Raw genomic sequence first — 19,616 nt, 5'->3', positions numbered from 1 at the left:
AGAATGGCTGTGAATGCTGACAATACCAGAATTCCTCTGCCTCCCTCAGCAGCAGGGTAGCCCCCATCATATCCTTTTTTTGCCCTATGCTCTTCAAACCAGGCTCTCATCAAACAGGCAAAATATACCATTATTTATCTCTGGATGCACCATGGCTTGAGGTGGTGTAGTGCCTGGTTACAAAGCAGCAACACCTTCTGGTGATGGGTCAAGTAGGCCCTCCAGCATCCAGAACACCATGACTGCTTGCCCCTCATCTTTTTAATGTTTGCATAAAATGGCATTAATGAGGCTAGGCCCAGTGGGTCATGCCTGTAATCCCAACACTTTGGGAGGCTGAGGTGGGTGGATCACCTGAGGTCAGGAGTTTGAGACTAGCCTAACCAACATGGTGAAACCTTGTTTCTACTAAAATACAAAAATTAGCCAGGCGTGGTGGTGGGTGCCTGTAATCTCAGCTACTTGAGAGGCTGAGGCAGGAGAATCGCTTGAACCGAGGAGGTGGAGGTTGCAATGAGCTGAGATTGCACCATTGCACTCCAGCCTGGGCAATAAGAGTGAAACTCCCATCTCAAAAAAAAAAAAAAAAAAATGCCATTAATGATATGCCAAGTACCTAGGCACTGTGGCTCACACTTGTAATCCTAGCACTTTGGGAGTCCAAGGCAGGCGGATGGCTTAAGCCAAGGAGTTCGAGACCAACCTGGCCAACGTGGTGAAACGCTATTCCTAAAAATTAATTAATTAATTAAAGTAAATAAATAGGCCAGGCCAGGCACGGAGGCTCACGCCTGTAACTCCAGCACTTTGGGAGGCGCAGGCAGGCAGATCACGAAGTCAGGAGATCAAGACCATCCTGGCTAACACAGTGAAACCCCGTGTCTACTAAAAATACAAAAAATTAGCCAGGCGTGATGGCGGGCACCTGTAGTCCCAGCTACTCGGGAGGCTGAGGCAGGAGAACGGCGTGAACCCAGGAGGCGGAGCTTGCAGTGAGCCAAGACAGTGCCTCTGCACTCCAGCCTGGGCCACACTCCGTCGCAAAAAAAAAAAAAAAAAAATAGGCCAGGCACAGTGGCTCACTCCTGTAATCTCAGCACTTTGGGAGGCCGAGGTGGGAGGATCACTTGAGCTCAGAAGTTCGAGACCAGCCTGGGCAACATAGTGAGACCTCGTCTCTATTTAAAAAAAAGAAAAAAAAGGCTGGGCACAGTGGCTCATGCCTGTAATCCCAGCACTTTGGGAGGCCAAGGCAGGTGGATCCCTTGAGGTTAGGAGTTCGAGACCAGCCTGTCCAACATGGTGAAATCCCGTCTCTACTAAAAATACAAAAACTAGCCAGGCATGGTGGTGCATACCTGTAATCCCAGCTACTTGGGAGGCTGAGGCAGAATCGCTTGAACCCAGACAGCGGAGGTTGGAGTGAGCTCAGATCATGCCACTGCATTCCAGCCTGGGCAACAGAGTGAGACACTGTCTCCAAAAAAAATAAATAAATAAATATAAAATAATAGCCCGGCGTGGTGGCATGCGCCTATAGTCCCAGCTACTCAGGAGGCTGAGGCAGGAGGATCACCTGAGCCTGAGGAGGTTGGGGCTGCAGTGAGCCATGACTGAGCCACTGCACTCCATCCTGGGCGGACAGAGTGAGAACTTGTCTCAAAAAAAAAGACATGCCAAGTTTGATTTAATCAGTCTTCTACTAATGGACATTTAGGTTGTTTCCAGCTTTTTACTATTACAATGATGTAAGAATAATAAAGAGTAAATATATTACTATGCCACGAACTTCTAAACACACTTCAAAAGTGAATTCTTTATCCACATGACCACTCTCTGAGGTAGATATTATTATTATTTCCATTACAGGAACCAAGGCACAGATGAGTTAAGTGGCTTATCCAAGATAATAGCTAAAAAGTATCAGCTACGGGGTTCTATCTTAGGCAGGCTTTCACTCACTAAGTTGTGTTCCCTAATGCATATGCGTTATGTATATGAGCAAGTTTATCTGTTGAGTAAATTCCCAAAGACAAATTGTATGCAAACTTAACATTTAGTAGACTAATTTTTTTCCTTTTTTTTTTTTTTTTTTGAGACAGACTCTTGCGGTGTCACCCAGGCTGGAGTGCTGTGGCACCATCACAGCTCACTGCAGCCTCGACCTCCTGGGCTCAAGTGATCCTCTGACCTCAGCCTCCCGAGTAGCTAGTGAAACCTTGTCTGTACAAAACATACAAGGCCAGTGGTTTGTGCCACTGCACTACAATGTGGGCAACAGAATGAGACTCCATCACAAAAAAAAAGAAAAGAAAAAAGAAAAACCAACAAAAATTAGCTGAGTGTGGTGGCACGTGCCTGTAATCCCAGCTACTCAGGAGACTGAAGCGGGAGAAGCGCTTACACCCAGGAACTCGAGGTTGCAGTGAGCTGAGATCGCACCACTACACTCCAGCCTGGGTGACAGAGTGAGACACCATCTTAAAATTTTCAAAAAGGCCAGGCACGGTGGCTCCCGCCTGTAATCCCAGCACTTTGGGAGGCTGAGGCTGGTGCCTGAGGTCAGGAGTTTGAGACCAGCCTGGCCAACATGGTGAAACCCTGTCTCTACTAAAAATGCAAAAATTAACTAGGCGTGGTGGTGGGTGCCTGTAATCCCAGCTACTCAGGAGGCTGAGGTAGGAAAATTGCTTGAACCTGGGAGACGGAGGTTGCAGTGAGCCAAGATCACGCCACTGTGCTCAGCCTGAGCGATGGAGCAAGACTCCGTCTCAAAAAAAAAAAAAGCCTGGTCAACATGGTGAAACCTCCTCTCTACTAAAAATACAAAAATTAGCCGGGCATGGTGGCACACGTCTGTAATCCCAGCTACTCGGGAGGCCGAGGCATGAGAATTGCTTTAACCCAGGAAGTGGAGGTTGCAGTGAGCTGAGATTGCGCCACTGCACCACTCTAGCCTGGGCAACACAGACAGACCCTGTCTAAAAAAAAAAAAAAAGAAAGAAAAAAAAAGCAAAGAAATCCGCACATATGGGCACATTTTTTTAATGTTTTCTTTTTAAAGTCCCCCCACACACACCTGAAGCTGACAATAGTTGACGGGCCATTTTTTTATTTTGAGACAGGGTCTTGCTCTGTCACCCATGTTGGAATGCCATGACATGCTCTTTGCTCACTGCAGCCTCAATCTCCCCAGGCTCAGGTGATCCTCCCACCTCAGCCTCCAAGTAGCTGGAACTACAGGTGCTCGCCAGTACAACTGGCTAATTTTTTAACTTTGTGTAGAAACAAGGTTTCACCACGTTGCCCAGCCTGGTCGGGAACTCCTGGGCTCAATCAATCATCCTGCCTCAGTCTCCCAAAGTGTTAGGGTTACTGGTGACAGCCACCGAGCCTTGTGGCAATTTTTGATGGAAGTCCAAAGGCAAGTCAATGGAGGAAAGAATAATCTTTCAACATGTGAAAAAATTTAGTGTCTTGGATTAGAAAAAAGATTTTTCTGATAAGACACAAAAAGCACAAACCATAAGGGGACTGATACATGGGACTTCAGCAAAATTCATAACTCTTTCTTTCTTCAAAAGACAATGTTAAGAAAATGAAAGCACAGGCTGGGCGTGGTGGCTCATGCTTCTAATCCCAGCACTTTGGGAGGCCGAGGCGGGCGGATCACAAGGTCAGGAGATCGAGACCATCCTGGCTAACATGGTGAAACCCCGTCTCTACTAAAAAATACAAAATTTAGCCGGGCATGGTGGTGGGCGCCTGTAGTCCCAGCTACTCAGGAGGCTGAGGCAGGAGAATGGCATGAACCCGGGGGGCAGAGCTTGCAGTGAGCCGAGATCGCGCCACTGCACTCCAGCCCAAGCGAGAGTGCGAGACTCCGTCTCAAAAAAAAAAAAAAAAGAAAATGAAAGCACAAAGAGCCAGGGCAGTGGTGCTCACCCTAGTCCCAACTATTCCCAGCTACTAGGGAGGCTGAGGTAGGAGGATCACTTGAGCCCAGGAGTTGAAGGTTGTAGTGAGGTATGACTGTGCCTGCGAATAGCTACTGCATGCCAGCCTGGGCAACATAGCAAGACTCCATCTCTACAAATTTTAAAAAAGAGAAAGAAAATGAAAGCACAAACCACAGATTGGAGAAAATGCAAAATGAATATCTGATATCAGGTGTGTATCTAGAATATGTACAGAATTATCAAAATAATAAAACAACTTGATTTAAAAAAATCAACAAAATTGGCAAAACTTAATCTAGATTAACAAAAAAGAGAAGGGAGGGGATATCACTACTGACTATGGAAATCAAATGGATTATAAAGGAAAACTATAAATAACTGTATGCCAACAAATTAGATAATTTATATTAAATGGACAAATTCCTAGAAATTCACAGACTTGTGAAACTGATTCAAGAAGAAATACAAATTATGAATAGGCCTATAACAAGAAAACGTAACAAATTAGTAATTTTAAAATTTCCTACACAGAAAAGTCCAGGCACAGATGGCTTCACTGGTGATTTTTTAAATTAATTAATTAATTAATTTATTATTATTATTTTTTAGATGGAGCTTTGCTCTTGTTGCCCAGGCTGGAGTGCAATGGTGCCATCTCGGCCCAGGGTAACCTCTGCATCCCGGGTTCAAGTGATTCTCCTGCTTCAGCCTCCCGAGTAGCTGGGATTACAGGCGCCCATCACCACACACAGCTAATTTTTTGTATTTTTAGTAGAGATGGGGTTTTACCATATTGGCCAGACTGATCTTGAACTCCCAGCCTCAGGTGATCGGCCCACCTTGGCCTCCCAAAGTGCTGGGATTACAGGTGTGAGCCACCACACCTGGCGATTTTTTTTTATTGTTTATAAAGAAAAGAGGTTTAATTGGCTCATGGTTCCACAGCTTATACAGGAAGCATGGCTGGGGAGGCCTGAGGGAACTTATAATCATGGTAGAAGGCCAAGGAGAAGCAGGCACGTCTTACATGGCTAGAGCAGGAAGAAGAGAGAGCCACTGGTGAATTTTATTAAATGTTTAAAAAAGAGCCAATACCACTTATTTTAAAATTTCTCCCAACAAATAGAAGATGGGGGAATAATTCCCAACACATATTAAAAAGTTTATATTAAGGATGAATTGCTGTTGGCTGGGCACGATGCCTCATGCCTGTAATCCCAGCACTTTGGGAGGCCAAGGTGGGCAGATCACCTGAGGTCAGGAGTTCGAGACCAGCCTGGCCAACATGGTGAAACCCCATCTCTACTAAAAATACAAAAATCAGCCAGGGATGGTGGCAGGCGCCTGTAATCTCAGCTACTCTGGAGGCTGAGGCAGGAGAATTGCTTGAACCCAGGAGGTGGAGGTTGCAGTAAACTGAGATGGTGTGACTGCATTCTAGCCTGGGCAACAGAGCAAGACTCCATCTCAAAAAAAAAAAAAAAGGATGTTAAGTTGAAAAATAAACAAACAAATAAATAAGGCTGGGCACGGTGGCTCATGCCTGGAATCCCAGCACTTTGGGAGGCTGGGACAGGCAGATCACCTGAGGTCAGGAGTTCGAGACCAGCCTGGCCAGCATGGCAAAATCCCATCTCTACTAAAATACAAAAATTATAGGCCGGGCGCAGTGACTCACGCCTGTAATCCCAGCACTTTGGGAGGCCGAGGCAGGCAGATCGTGAGGTCAGGAGATCAGGACCATCCTGGCTAATATGGTGAAACCCCGTCTCTACTAAAAATACAAAAAAAATTAGCCGGGCGTGGTGGCGGGCGCCTGTAGTCCCAGCTACTCCAGAGGCTGAGGCAGGAGAATGGCGTGAACCCAGGAGGCGGAGCTTGCAGTGAGCCAAAATTGCACCACTGCACTCCAGGCTGGGTGACAGAGCGAGACTTCTTCTCAAAAAAAAAAAACAAAAAAAATTATCTGGGTGTGGTGGTGGGAGCCTGTAATCCCAGCTACTTGGGAGGCTGATCCAGGAGAATCGCTTGAATCCACGAGGTGGAGGTTGCAGTGAGCTAAGATTGCCCCACTGCACTCCAGCTGGGGGACACAATGAGACTATGTCTCAAAAAAAAAAAAAAAAAAAAAAAAAAAGACCTGGCCGGGTGCGGTGGCTCATGCCTTTAATCCCAGCACTTTGGGAGGCTGAGGTGGGTGGATCACCAGGTTAGGAGTTTGAGACCAGCCTGACCAACATGGTGAAACCCCATCTCTACTAAAAATACAAAAATTAGCTGGGCGTGGTGGCGCATGCCTGTAATCCCAGCTACTCAGGAGGCTGAGGCAGGAGTATTGCTTGAACCTGAGAGGTGGAGGGTGCAGTGAGCTGAGATTGCGCCACTACACTCCAGCCTGGGCAACACAATGAGACTGTCTCAAAAAAAAAAAAAAAAAAAGAAAAAGAAAAGAAATTAGCTGAGCATGGTGGTGCATGCCTGTAATCCCACCTACTCAGGAAGCTGAAGCAAGAGAATTGCTTGAACCCAGGAGGCAAAGGTTGCATTGAGCCAAGATCGCACCACTGCACTCCAGCGTGGGCAACAGAGCAAGACTCCATGTCACACACAAAAAAGAAAGCTATCCCATCTTCATGGATCAGAAAACTTAACATTGCTAAAATGGCAATACTTGCCAATTGATGTACAGTATTAGCACAATCCATATCATAATTCCCAGCTGGCTTCCTTGTAGAAACTGACAAGCTAATCCTAAAATACATACGGAAATTCAAGGGACTCAGAACTGCCAAAACAAAGTTGCAGGACTCACATTTCTTGATTTTCAAACTTACTACTAATGCCACATTAAGACGGGGTAGTACTGGCATAAGAATAGACATACAGATTAATGGAATAGGATTGAGAGACCAAAAATAAGTCCTTATATTTATGACCGATTAATTTTCATAAGCTTGCCAAGACAAATGAATGTCGAAAGAACAATCTTTTTTGTTTGTTGTGTTTTGTTTTTGTTTTTTGTTTTTTTGTGTGTTTGTCTTTTTCTTTTTTTAATTATACTTTAAGTTTTGGGATACATGTGCAGAACGTGCAGGTTTGTTACATAGGTATACATGTGCCATGGTGGTTTGCTGCACCCATCAACCCATCACCTACATTAGGTATTTCTCCTAATGCTATGAAAGAACAATCTTTTAAACAAATAGTGCTGAAACAACTGGAAAAACTACACACAAAAGAATAAAGATGATGCTGGACGCAGTGGCTCACACCTGTAATCCCAGGACTTTGGGAGGCTGAGGCGGGCGGATCACCTGAGGTCAGGAGTTCAAGACCAACCTGACCAACATGGAGAAACCCCATTTCTACTAAAAATACAAAATTAGCTGGGCGTGGTGACACATGCCTGTAATTCCAGCTACTCGGGAGGCTGAGGCAGGAGAATGGCTTGAACGCGGGAGGCGGAGGTTGCAGCGAGCCGTTAGTGTGCCACTGCACTCCAGCCTGGGCAACCAGAGCAAAACTCCATCTCAAAAAAAAAAAAAAAATAGAATAAAGAAGAATCTTTTCCTCACATATACACAAAAAGTAACTCTAAAGCTCTAAAGGATCACAGATCTAAACGTAACAGCTAAAAAAATACATTCTTAGAAGAACACATAGGAGTAAACCTTCATCAGCCTTTGTGAGGCAAAGCCTTCTTAGGTATGACACCAAAAGCATAAGCAACTAAAGAAAAAAATAGACAAATCAGACTTCACCAAAATTTAAAAACTTTTGTGGTTCAATAGACACCCTTAAGACTGTGAAAAGACAACCTACACAATGGTAGAAAATATTTGCAAATTATATCTGATTAGAGTCTAGTAGTAGTAAGAACTCTTATAACTTAATCATAAAAAGATAAATAAATAACCCTACTGAAAAATGGACAATGAAATTTAATGGACATTTCTTCAAAGAAGATATGCAAATTGCCAATAAGAACATAAAAGATGCTCAACATCATTAGTCATTAGGAAAAATGCAAATTAAAACCATCATGAGAGATTGTTTCACGCCCACTAGAATGACTAAAAGCAAAAAGACAAACAATAACAGGTGTTGATGAGGATGTGGATAAACTGGAACCCTTACACATAACTAGTGGTAATATAAAATGGTGCAGCCACTTTGAAAAACCACTTGGCAGTTCCTCAAAATGTTAAATATAGAGTACTATATGGCCCATCAATTTCACTCCTAGTTCTATACCCATGAGAAATGAAAACATACGCCCATACAAAAACTTGTCCATGACTGTTTATAACATTATTCATAATTACCCAGAATTGGAAATAATCCAAATGTTCATCAACTGATGAATGGTATAATTTTTTTTTGAGATGGAGACTCACTCTGTCACCCAGGCTGGAGTGCAGTGGCACGATCTTGTCTCACTGCAACCTCCGCCTCCCAGATTCAAGTGATTCTTCCACCTCAGTCTCCTGAGTAGCTGGGATTACAGGGCACTCGTCCACACCCAGCTAATTTTTGTATTTTTAGTAGAGATGGGGTTTCACCATGTTAGCCAGGCTGGTCTCAAACCCCCGACCTCAGGTGACCCATCCACCTCGGCCTCCCAAAGTGCTGGGATTACAGGCGTGAGCCACTGCACCCGGCCTGAATGGTATAAGTTAATTGCGGTATGTCCATAAAACTAAATATTATTTGGCCATAAAAAGAATGCAGTACTGGCTGGGTGCGGTGGCTCACACCTGTCATCCCAGCACTTTGGGAGGCCAGGGTGGGCAGATCACCTGAGGTCGGGAGTTCGAGACCAGCCTGACCAACACGGAGAAACCCCATCTCTACTAAAAATACAAAATTAGCCAGACGTGGTGGCGCATGCCTGTAATCCCAGCTACTCAGGAGGCTGACGCAGGAGAATTGCTTCAGCCCAAGAGGCAGAGGTTGTGGTGAGCCAAGATTGTGCCATCGCACTCCAGCCTGGGCAACAAGACTGAAAATCCGTCTCAAAAAAAATTAAAATAAAATTTATTTTTAAAAAACATGCTCAGGTAACAAAAAAAGACAAAAAATACATGTACAATGCTGCTAAACTATTGCTTAACAAATATATGCTGAAAGTCTTTAAAAGCTCTATGTGCAATTTGAGTACATCTCAAGTAGCTGGGATTACAGGCACCTACCACCATGCCTGGCTAATTTTTGTATTTTTAGTAGAGACAGGGTTTCCCCATGTTGGTCAGGCTGGGCTTGAACTCCCGACCTCAGGTGATCCATCCGCCTCAGCCTCCCAAAGTGCTGGGATTACATGTGCGAGCCACCGTGCCCAGTCCAAAAATAAATTTTATATCCATGCCTCCACAGTTCTAAATTTTGGAAAAGTTCTGACAAAGAAATTAGGGTTATCTTAAAGTTTTTTTAAGGGGGACAGGTGGGAGTAAACCTTGAAATATTTTTAGGGTAAAGACTGCTGTTTTAAATACGTGTCAGAGTTTTAAGTGAAGAAAAATTATTTTTGGTTTGCAAAAGCTATTTGATGTGCCTACTCTACCATAATAGATACTAGGCAAACTGACTTTAAAATTATAAATGTATTAATCTTTTTTTTTTTTTTTTGAGATGGAGTCTAGCTCTGTCGCCCAGGCTGGAGTGCAGTGGTGCAATCTCGGCTCACTGCAACCTCCACCTCCTGGGTTCAAGTGATTCTTTTACCTCAGCCTCTTGAGTAGCTGGGATTACAGGCACCTGCCACCACGCCTGGCTAATTTTTGTATTTTTAATAGAGATGGGGTTTCACTGTGTTGGCTAGGCTGGTCTCGAACTCCTGACTTCGTGATCTGCCTGCCTCGGCCTCCTAAAGTGCTGGGATTACAAGCATGAGCCACTGCGCCCAGCCTATGTATTAATCTTTTAAAATAATCTTAAATCCTTGAGCATCTAATGTGCACATAGCATTGATCTTATTTATAATCAGGAGAAATTTTAGAGCCTCAATTTTAAGTCTCGTATATTTCCCAGTATACCTAGATATGTTTACTTTTGGGGTATAAGTGGTTAAGGCAAATGTGAGCTGGATCTTGAGAAGAGAAAGAATAAAGAGGTTTGTCACTGTGAGGAAAGTGTTTATTACTTGTCTTTGTCGTTAATGCAGAATGATCTTTAGACCCAGCAGTTTTTTGATGACTACCACGTCCCTTCAGTTATTCCAAGGTTGTAGGATATTAGGAAATAAAACCAAAATTATTTCACCAAGGTAATGAAGTTATGATCCAGCATGCTTTCATGGGGTTATAGGTAGGTAGCACCCATCTCAGAAAACCACCAGGAATAGGTAACAGTCTCCAGTAGTAGCTTTCTAAGCCCACAGGGCCATTCCCTTTTGTTGGTTTCCACTTCCATGCCTTTGCTCCAGGAATTCCTTTGGCCTACAATGCCTGCTTGGTTTCTCAGTAATGAAAGCCTGCTTTTCTTTTGTTCTTTTTTTTTTTTTTTTAATTATCAGGGATTTTATTGATTTTACAAAGGATGATGTAGTTTCACTGACACTGCAGTATAAGAAATATAACAGCAAAAAGATACTGCCTTCCACCTCCCCCAACCCCAGGAACTTTCAGTAATGGAATTTCAGACAAAACCTTTCCTTTTATTTTCTTATTTTCTCTTCTCTTCTCTTTTCTTTTTTTTCTTTTAAATGGTGTCTCACTCTGTCGCCCAGGCTGGAGTGCAGTCGTGCAATCTTGGCTCACTGCAACCTCCACCTCCCGGAGTGATTCAAGTGATTCTCCTGCCTCAGCCTCCCGAGTAGCTGGGACTACAGGTGCGCACCACAACGCTCAGCTAATTTTTGTATTTTTAGTAGAGACGGGATTTCACCATGTTGGCCAGGCTGGTCTCAAACTCCTAACCTCAGGTGATCAACCCACCTCGGCCTCCCAAGGTGCTGGGATTACATGAGTGAGCCACCATGCCCAGCCAGACTAAACTTTTCTAAATGTCATGTGGAGGATAAAATTATTTGTACAAATGTTTTCATAAATATATTAAAGCATTTCAACACCTAGCAATCCACTACTAAAGACATTAATTTAAAAAAATTATTGCAATATTTGGTGCCATTATATAATGGAAAATAAGGTAAACATGCAGACTGTATATAGTCTAATTCAATTAACAAATATAAGGAAAACGTATTAGCTCAATTTCTGGCATTTTTGAAGAAACTAAATCAAGTTAATAGCACCTCATGGTCTCAATGTAACAGGAAAGGGAAGGGACGCTAAAACCCACCTCCTTTGATAACCTCCAAGTAGATGACCATCTGGCCTGATTTGCCTGGGATTAAGGGTTATCAGGATGTGGGACATTTAGTGTTAAAACCAGGGCAGTCCTGGCCCAATAGGGACAGCTGGTCCTCTTCACCCCTCCAGTTCTTTTAAAAATGTGTGCAATTGGCCAGGCATGGTGGCTCATACCTGTAATCCCAGCACTTTGGGAGACCAAGACGGGTGGATCACAAGGTCAGGAGATCAAGACCATCCTGGCTAACATGGTGAAACCCCGTCTCTACTAAAAATACAAAAAATTAGCCAGACGTGGTGGCGGGCGCCTGTAGTCCCAGCTACGCCGGAGGCTGAGGCAGGAGAATGGTGTGAACCCAGGAGGTGGAGCTTGCAGTGAGCCGAGATTGAGCCACTGCACTCCAGCATGGGCAACACAGAGAGACTCCATCTCAAAAAAAAAAAATGTTTGCAATATCCACATTGCTTTATTCTGGGACTTTTCTGCTTGCATGTAAAGCTCTCCAGGAAGTCCTGAAGCTGCACGATGGCGGGGCTGGAGGAATCAGCCACATCTCCGGGGCACCCACCTCTTGCATTAGAGGTGTCTTCAACTCTATCTTCAGGTGTCCGGGCTGCCACCGGGTAGCTAACAAAGAACTGTCCTGGGTGGCAGGCCTCGCACTGTATTCCCTGTGGCTTATGCCCATGGACACTTTCTACAGGGACTTGCTCTAAGCATACTGTTAACTAATTGACAAAAATGCCAGCTATTGGCCGGGTATGGTGGCTCACGCCTGTAATCCTACCAATTTGGGAGGCTGAGGCGGGCAGGTCACCTGAGGTCAGGAGTTTGAGACCAATCTGGCCAACATGGCAAAACCCTGTTTCTACTTAAAATACAAAAATTAGTCAGGCGTGATGGCAGGCGCTTCTAATCCCAGCTACTCGGGAGGCTGAGACAGGAGAATTGCTTGAACCCAGGGGGCTGAGGATTCAGTGAGCCGAGATCACGCCACTTCACTCCAGCTTGGGCAAAAGAGTGAAACTCTGTCTCAAAAAAAAAAAAAAGGCAGTTATTGAAGCTCAAAGTGTGAACTCTTCCAGGAGTGTTGAGAGGTTTTAAAAGGGCATTCTTAGACCTCAAAAATATTTCAAAGACGCAAAGCTAGACAGTAAACATTGTTAGCTCTGTGAAAACCAAAGTGCAAAGCACTTAATAATAGCAATAGTTGTTTCTTACTGTGAAACATGTGTCAGGCACCATTCTAAATATTTCACAAACATTAATTCATATAGCAGCCCTGTGTGGTAGGTACTGAATCAAGCCAATTTCACAGGTAGAGATGCTGAGGCTGAGCTTGGTAATGGTCAGAGCTTGATTTGAACCCAATGCCATGCTTATATGCCTCCAAAGTCAGGCTCTTTTTTACTTCACGAAGAATAGTTTTTTTTTTTTCTGATATCACACACACATACACACACACACTAAATGTATATTATATATATTATGTATATATTATATATAATGTATATATTATATATTACATACATTATATATAATATGTATCTATTATATATATATTATATATATATGATTTTTGTAGAGAGAGACAGGGCTCGCTCCATTGCCCAGGCTGGATTGCAGTGGTGCAATCATAGCTCACTCTAACCTCAAACTCCTGGGCTTCAGCAGTCCTTCTGCCTTAGCCTCCCAAGCAGCTAGGACTATAACTATGCTCATCTAATTTTTTTTTAACAGACAGAGTCTTACTATGTTGCCCAGGCTGGTCTTGAACTCCTGGGCTTAAGCAATCTTCCAGCCTCAGCCTCCCAAAGTGCTGGGATTACAAGTATGAGTCACCTTGCTGGGCCTCACATTTTAGGTTTTAATGAGGTCTCTTAGTTTGCTGCTAGGATCAAGTCCTCTCTCTTTTTTTTTTATTTTTGAGACGGAGTCTCGCACTGTGGCCCAGGCTGGAGCGCAGTGGTGCAATCTCAGCTCACTGCAACCACCGTCTCCCGACTTCCAGCGATTCTCTTGCCTCAGCCTCCCGAGTAGCTGGGATTACAGGCACGTGCCACCAGGCCCGACTTAATGCTTTGTGTTTTTAGTAGAGACGGGGTTTCACTGTGTTAGCCAGGATGGTCTTGATCTCCTGACCTTGTGATTCGCCCGCCTCAGCCTCCCAAAGTGCTGGGATTACAGTCATGATAAAAGATATAAAAGCTGCCTAGGAGTGAAACTACTGGGTCATACGAGGCTCTTTCAGGGTGAGCAAAGGCCTGGAAACCAGCATGCAGATAAGGAAGGAAAGAGATCATCAGTCCATGCAGTTGTCAGCTGCATGGACAGCTGACACTGCACCCGGCCTCAAGTCCTCTCTCTTACCTCTCACTGATTCAGCCACATACAATTATTTTGATCACCTGCTATGCACCCATGGTGTTCTTGGCACTAGGAGTTCTGCTGTGAGTGAAGCTGAGCTCCTGCCTGGGTAGAGCCTGGGCCACATGGGTCTCCCAGCTGTGCTTTGAAGTCACTGTCAAAAGTCCTGGGCACTGGAGAATTTCATGTGTCTGATGCTAGGGCAAGATGCCAAATTCCACATTTGCCTCCAACAGGAACAAATGTCAGTTTCCACCAAGCCCCACCCTGTTCAGGTGACTCCTGTTGTGAGTCTTTTCATACCATCTCCCCTTCACCCACAAGTGCCACCAACACGCAGAGGTGGGGAGCTGGGTTTGGAGACACTGGTCTGATCCTTAGGTGAACTCCTCTCCCATAATGTTGCAGGAGAATGGGTGCTCAGATGGAGAATCAGCACTCTTCTCAGGATGGGAAGGTGCTGTGGCTGGGGGAGTCTGCATTATGTTCTGGGCTGTGAGCTTTTCCAGAATTCTGCTCCACAGGCACACATCTGCTGTGTATGTATTTCGTGGTATAAATCAGATGTCCCTGACTTCTCTAGTCTTGAATGTCTATGTAAAAAGTGTCTAGCCCCATCTGAGGATGCTGGAAGCCCCTGAATATGTGCTTGTCTCATGTGACCTTCCAGGACGTGGTGTAATGTCTCAGTTCTCTTTTGTTCTGTGTTTCTTGCTCTAGGCTATTGCTCCATTTTTTTGTAGGTCATCTCCTGCCACCTCTTCTCTAGGGTAATGCTGTTTGCAATACACAGTTCCTTGTCTTGGTTTCCCGAGCATCTTAGTTCTGAAGGTGAGATATTGGCTTGTCTGGGACATGGGGGACAAAGACCAGGTGCCTCCACAAGTGACTCTCCTCAGCTTCCAGCCAGCTGACAACTGCATGGACTGATGGTCTCTTTCCTTCCTTATCTGCATGCTGGTTTTCAGGCCTTTGCTCACCCTGAAGGAGCCTCATATGACCAGTAGTTTCACTCCTAGGCAGCTTTTATATCTTTTATCATTTTTCTAAGCCTAAGACACCTTTGGTCAGGCACGGTGGCTCACGCCTGTAATCCCAGCACTTTGGGAGGCCAAGGCGAGCAAATCACCTGAGGTCAAGAGTTCGAGACCAGCCTGACCAACATGGAGAAACCCCCTGTCTACTAAAAACACAAAATTAGCTGAGCATGGTGCATACCTGTAATCTCAGCTACTCCAGAGGCTAAGGCAGGAGAATCACTTGAACCTGGGAGACAGAGGTTGCAGTGAGCTGAGATCGCGCCACTGCACAGCAGCCTGGGCAACAAGAGCAAAACTCTGTCTTTAAAAAAAAAGAAGACTCCTTTTCTTTCCTCATTAATTTGGCGGCCACGTCTGTCTGGAACTTATGGGACGTCCTCGTCTTCATCAGGTTGGCAGATACTCCAGCATGGCCTGCGGGCCGCCGAGGCCACCATCCACAGGCTCAAGGGCTCCAGAGGGAGCCAGACAGCACATCCTTGCAGTGGACGACGCCCGCCCCCACAAGCCTGTTTTTCAATGACTGCCCCTACCTCTGAACCTCAGCTTAGATCTCTCTCTCTCTCTCTCTCTCTCTCCCCCTCCATCCCTCCCTCCCTCTCTCTCTCTCTCTTTTTAAGACAAAGTTTCGCTCTGTCACCCAGGCTGGAGTGCAGTGGCGCGATCTTGGCTCACAGCAAACTCCACTTCCCGGGTTCAAGTGATTCTCCTGCCTCAGCCACCTGAGCAGCTGGGAATACAGGCACCTGCCACCACGACCGGCTAATTTTTGTATTTTTAATGGAGATGGGGTTTCACCATGTTGGCCAGGCTGGTCTCAAACTTCTGACCTCAGGTGATCCACCCACCTCGGCCTCCCAAAGTGCTGAGTTAACAGGCATGATCCACCGCGCCTGGCCCGATCTACCTTTCTCTTACAGGATTCCTAGAGACTTAATATTTTGGTTTTGGTTTGTTTCTTTTTTGAGACACTGTCTCCGCTCCGTCGCCCAGGCTGGAGTGCAGTGGTCACTGTAGCCTGGATCTCCCAGGCTCACGGGATCCTCCCACCTGACAGCCTCCCGGCCTCCCGAGTAGCTGGGACTACAGGTACGCACCACCGCACCCGCTACTTTTTAATTTTTTTTTTTTTTTTTTGAGACGAAGACTCGTTCTGTTGCCCAGGCTGGAGTGCAGTGGCATGATCTCGGCTCACTGCAAGCTCCGCCTCCCGGGTTCACGCCATTCTCCTGCCTCAGCCTCCCGAGTAGCTGGGACTACAGGCACCCGCCACCACGCCCGGCTAATTTTTTGTATTTTTAGTAGAGAAGGGTTTTCACCGTGTTAGCCAGGATGATCTCCATCTCCTGACCTCGTGATCCGCCCGCCTCGGCCTCCTAAAGTGCTGGGATTACAGGCGTGAGCCACTGTGCCCGGCCCTACTTTTTAACTTTTTTGTAGAGTGGGGACTCACTATGTTGGCCATACTGGTCTCGAATTCCTGGCCTCAAGCGATCCTCCCGCCTTGGCCTCCCAAAAGCTGGGATTACAGATGTGGAACCCCGCGCCGGTCTGAGCCTCAATGTTTGAACCACCGAATTTTACCTGTATTGACACACGCCCCGTCTTGCTGTTTTTCTAAATCTCATGTCATTGTTTGTATATTGGTTACCTGTGGTTGGCTTTGGAGCTGAAGGTGGACAGAGCTAACATCAGGTTGCACACAGGAACCGAGTGAGGTCGCGAAAAAGTAGCGCAAGCTGCCTCAAAGGCCCAGGGCGACCTCACCGGCGTTTCCGGTCTGGGACTGCGCCCACGCGGTCACGTGGTGGCCCAGAGGACGCGCGGCGGCAGCTGCGCACGCGCACGGAGAGGAGGCTGCTTGCCAGGTGAGCGAGCTGACTGGGGCGCCGGGGCGGTAAGAGGGCGCTGCTCGCTGAGCCAGAGTCCGGGCTCCGGTCCCCGCCACGGACCTTGAGAGGGTACCCGGGGTCAGACCTGGCAGGTGGGAACCGGGAGTGGGGAGGACCCAGGGCGGGGGCGGGATGCGCAGGTTCGTGGAAACTCTGCAGGTTGTGGACAAACTGCCCAAACTGGCTCCCTTTCCCTGAATGCCAGTTTAGTGGCCTCGTCTGATAAGAAAAAAATAAGAAATAGATTTCAGAGACCCTATTTCTCTCTGTCTCCCTCCCCACCTGCTTTATTTTTTTTCTTTTCTGTTAATTTTGAGCCTCATAAAACTATAGCGCCAGTATCCTGGTTTGGATCCTGAAACAGAAAAAGAACATTAGTGGAAAAAACAATAAAGGCTATGGTTTAGCTAATAGCACGTACCCATGTTAATTTCTTAATTTTGACAAATCGTGCACAAATGTTAACATTAGAGGAATTTGGGTAAAAGGTATACAGGAATTCTTAGTACTATCTTTGCAATTTACTGTACATCTAAAATTATTCTAAAATGAAAAATTAAGAAACAAAATCCTAAAGCAAAGTGCAGCAGGCCATTGTTCACCAGGGAGGGCTCAAGTTAGTTCCTCTTTGTCAGGGAGTTAGGCATGTTTGACCAACTTGTTTGCTAAGGCAGAGTTGTCAGGCTACTGAATGTAGATTCTTCTGTCCAAAGGTTTCCGGGCAGGAATCGGTTTTCTCTTTCGATTCTATCAAATATCTTTGGAACACCTGCTGTGCATAAGCAAACGAGACACACAAAGTCTCTGCACAAGGGAATATACAGTCAGTCTAGGTCAGGTAGGAAGTGAGCACTATTAAAAAGATTCAGTAAAACCTCCCAGAACTGGGAAGACTCAGATATGGAAGAAATCACATCTGGTCCAAGGGAGTCAGGAAGGCTACTGGAGGGAGTGCTGTCCTGAACTGAGGGGGGTCTGAGAGGAGACAGCATTTCTGGGGTGAAGAATGGCACCAACAGAGGCTTGCAGGTGACCAAGCTGAGCTGAGGGAGGAGCCCTGGGAGTAAGTGCAGTTCCTCTTACGTGGAAGCACAGAGTACATCCAGGGAGTACTGCCAGATGAAACTGGAGGTGAAAACTGTAGCTTTGTTGTAGAAAACAGGGTGACACTTCAGTTGGATACATTATTTTTATTTTTATTTTTTTGAAACAGTTTCGGCTGGGCGCAGTGGCTCACGCCTGTAATTCCAGCACTTTGGGAGACCGGTGGGCAGATCTCCTGAGGTCTGGAGGTCTAGACCAGCCTGGCCAACATGGTGAAACCCCGTCTCTACAAAAATACAAAAATTAGCCGGGCATGGTGGTGGGCGCCTGTAATCTCAGCTACTGGGGAGGCTGAGGCAGGAGAATCGCTTGAACCCAGGAGGTCTAGGTTGCAGTGAGCCGAGATCGCACCGTTGCATTCCAGCATGGGCGACAGACAATGGTGCTGTCTCAGCTCACTGGAACCTCCACCTCCCAGATTCAAGCGATTCTCCTGCCTCAGCCTCCCAAATAGCTGGGATTAAAGGCGCCTGCCACCATACCTGGCTAATTTTTGTATTTTTAGTAGAGACAGGGTTTCACCATGTTGGCCAGGCTGGTCACGAACTCCTGACCTCAGGTGATCTGCCCACCTCAGCCTCCCAAAGTGCTCGGATTACATGTGTGAGCCACTGTGCCCAGCCTAAATTTTTTTTAAAAAGGAAAACAGGGTGACATTGACTATAATTATACATGCCATGGGAGCCATGGAATGTTTTACAGCAAGAGAGAGACATCATTCGGTTTGCACTTGGATATTACTGACTTGGCAGCAGTATGTAGGTTGGCTTGAAGTAGACCAATTAGGGAATTATCAGGCTAGTCTTGGGGAATTAAAGAGAAGTTCCACCAGGGCAGTGAAATTAATGTGCAAAGAATGACATGGTTTGGGGAGATTTTTGTGGGTCTAGAAGACCTAGCAACTGAAGGCATGTGAAGACCAAAGAGGAAAAAACAATTCTAAAGTTTTGCTCCTGAGTGTTTTGGAGCATGGTTGATGCATTTGCAGAAATAGATGACTCAGAGGGAGACTTGGATTGGAGGCTGGGAGGATAGTGAATTTTTTTTTTGTTTTTTTAGACGGAGTCTTGCTCTGTCGCCCAGGCTGGAGTGCAGTGGCGCAATCTCGGCTCACTGCAACGTCTGCCTCCCGGGTTCAAGTGATTCTCCTGCCTCAGCCTCCCGAGTAGCTGGGACTACAGGTGCACACCACCGTGCCCAGCTAATTTTTGTATTTTTAGCAGAGACGGGGTTTCACTTTGTTGGCCAGGCTGGTCTTGAACTCCTGACCTCATGATCTGCCCGCCTCAGCCTCCAAAGTGCTGGGATTACAGGCATGAGCCACTGTGCCCGGCCGTGAATTTGTTTTTGAGCACGATGTGCTTGGATTGCTGGCGGAATATCCAGTTGGAGATGTGTATTTAAGAGTAGTAAGAGAGGAAGCCAAACATTTACAAAAGGGACAGGAAAAAGAAAAAGAGCCTTAGAGGACAGATATGAGGAGATATGAGTCAGGGAAGGAGGAGGATCAGATTTCTATTTCTTGGGGCTTCAGGAGTCAGGTGGACCTGGACTTAGTGAGTCAGTAGTGTCACAGCTCCTGCAAAGGTAGAGGAGACTGAGGAATGAAACTTGATCTTGGATTTATCTATGAGGAAGTAACTGGTTATCTTTTAAAGAGTTGTTTTAGTGGAAAAGTGAGATGACTGCTAACAGACTATAATCTATTCATCCTACAGCCTTTCCCAAGTGGCCAGAGGACTGGACAAAGAGCCAGAAATATTGTTTCTAGTCCTGGCTCTGCTGCTAATTACCATTGTATTTGGGGCAAGTCATGTATGCCTGGACTGGAATAGAAAAAAATACATCCGAGCCAGGCTCGGTGGCTCACGCCTGTAATCCCAGCACTTTGGGAGGCCGAGGCAGGTGGATCATCTGAGGTCAGGAGTCCGAGACCAGCCTGGCCA

The 19,616-nt window shown here is 45.9% G+C and overlaps 1 protein-coding gene across 3 annotated transcripts in view; it reads left to right on the top strand.

Moving 5' to 3' along the window:
* Positions 1–16,213: 16,213 nt before the first annotated feature.
* CCDC125 (coiled-coil domain containing 125) overlaps positions 16,214–19,616 on the top strand; it is a 48,593-nt gene continuing 45,190 nt past the window's right edge. The window contains exon 1 of one of the 3 annotated variants that reach the window (XM_030798574.1): positions 16,214–16,542. The gene's annotated coding sequence lies outside the window, so the exon portion shown is untranslated. Of the gene's footprint in view, positions 16,543–16,568; positions 16,659–19,616 lie in introns of those variants that run through there. The other 2 variants (XM_030798570.1, XM_030798571.1) reach the window with 2 other exon arrangements.

The sequence above is a fragment of the Nomascus leucogenys genome, chromosome 18, assembly GCF_006542625.1.
Source record: "Nomascus leucogenys isolate Asia chromosome 18, Asia_NLE_v1, whole genome shotgun sequence".
NCBI classification, from domain to species: Eukaryota; Metazoa; Chordata; class Mammalia; order Primates; family Hylobatidae; genus Nomascus; species Nomascus leucogenys.
The sequence above is the reverse complement of the archived record's forward strand: the minus strand, read 5'-3'. Positions and strand labels throughout refer to the sequence as shown.